Here is a 1,596-nt window from a genome sequence, read left to right as displayed (position 1 = left end):
AACCAGTTCAGACCTGTTACAAAACATGATAACTAAACTAAACTCATGCCAGTTATGGCCAAATGACAATACTCAGTAGCATACACTGACCTGCCGGGCTACATCAACACCAGCTACACACCATCAACACAATGCCAGGCCCTGAAGTGTGTTAGCTTACCAAACCTGAATCATGTTAGCAAAACCACCAGCTGTGACAATAAAAACCCGGTCTGACCTACAATCCACAGCCAAAATCACAAACACATCAAGGTCAGGCCATCTCATTTCCTTGCAATTCAATAAAGAATCAGACCTAGCAACTTACCATATGTTGGATTGGAGTAGCAAAGCCAGTTGGGGAAGTAGTGGTGCGAGGTCACAGTGAAATACATACCCCAAAACCAAACTTGTTCCAAGCCTACATCAAGGTGCTTACAAGGACATGATTGGCCAATGGATGGTAAAAGTAGATAGGTACCAGCAAGACCAAGTCAGACATATTGCAAGACCGCCACATCCATGTGCTGCAGTGTGATAATCATCTACCAAATACAAAGTCACATTGAAGCCAACACACATGACAAACTCAGTTGTTCAATAAGCAAAACCAAGGAATGTCTTACCTGCTGCAGGGACATTAGCCAAGTTGGAGTTTGGAGCAGTATACCACTCTAGATTCATCATATCATGGTATCCAAGTCATCCTAAGCCAGTTCTTGCTGCTGCAATGCCATAATAGTTACACATGCCAAATGAGATGATTTGCAACCAACATCGCTATGTTGCAAAAGCGCTCAAGCAAAGATAGACCAATACCATGCTCAGACTTACACCAGCATGTTGCAATGACAATTCTGCACAAATAACAAGCAAGTCAATGCTAGGCCTAGAGCAACATTAATATTGGAAAGAATCAATGACAGAATGACATTCAAATCTGTTCATGTGAAGTCTTGTGGTGATGAAGGTGTTGTAAAAAGGGCTAGTTCAAACGATGTTGAGTCCAGAGATAGAAGGGATTTCGATGTTGCAGAGAAAGTGAGTAACCAAAGAAATATTCCTGTGAAGCAAATTGAGTCGCATCATGTGAAAAAGAACACCATGGATAGTGAAAAGAGTCCCAATTCCATGCCACTTTCTGAAACTTCTCAGAATATTGAAGAAACTGTGGCAGCTCCAGGAATCAAACATCTTCCTCCACAATTCCAACCTGCAACATGTTACCAACCCAATTCCACCTGACTGCAAAACCACATCAGTCTCGCATCCTGCAGCATCCATGTTCATCATCAAGCCAAGGCATAACAACTACAATGAGGTTCCTAATGAAAGCAGTCAAGTTGTTCAGTCCAAAGAAACATGAAATAAATTGGCAAATGCAATCCATCATCAGTGGAAATCATGTTGTTGAACCTGTTTTGAAACCCTGTTGCAGAAGCAAATTGAAGCCAAGCCAAACCTCCAAAGCCAAAGAACCATCAACCTTTTGAGTCCTCATTCACAAACCAACTGAGTTTTCTGACAATAGAAATTCACTGCAGTAAAAAGGCAAAATTAATTACCAAGCAGTAAAAATTCAAGAAATTCCCAAATTGGAATAGAGATGAAATTCAA

General features: G+C 41.0%; 1 long non-coding RNA gene across 1 annotated transcript; it reads right to left on the bottom strand.

Moving 5' to 3' along the window:
- Positions 1–450: 450 nt before the first annotated feature.
- On the bottom strand, positions 451–925 carry LOC127076605 (uncharacterized). Its single transcript, XR_007786845.1, has 3 exons — positions 799–925; positions 606–704; positions 451–524 (listed from the first exon to the last, which is right to left on the bottom strand). It is a non-coding gene; the product is annotated as an uncharacterized LOC127076605 (long non-coding RNA).
- Between the last annotated feature and the right edge of the window lie 671 nt (positions 926–1,596).

Source organism: Lathyrus oleraceus, chromosome 1 (genome assembly GCF_024323335.1).
Source record: "Lathyrus oleraceus cultivar Zhongwan6 chromosome 1, CAAS_Psat_ZW6_1.0, whole genome shotgun sequence".
NCBI classification, from domain to species: Eukaryota; Viridiplantae; Streptophyta; class Magnoliopsida; order Fabales; family Fabaceae; genus Lathyrus; species Lathyrus oleraceus.
This window is presented reverse-complemented; position numbering and strand designations above follow the sequence as displayed.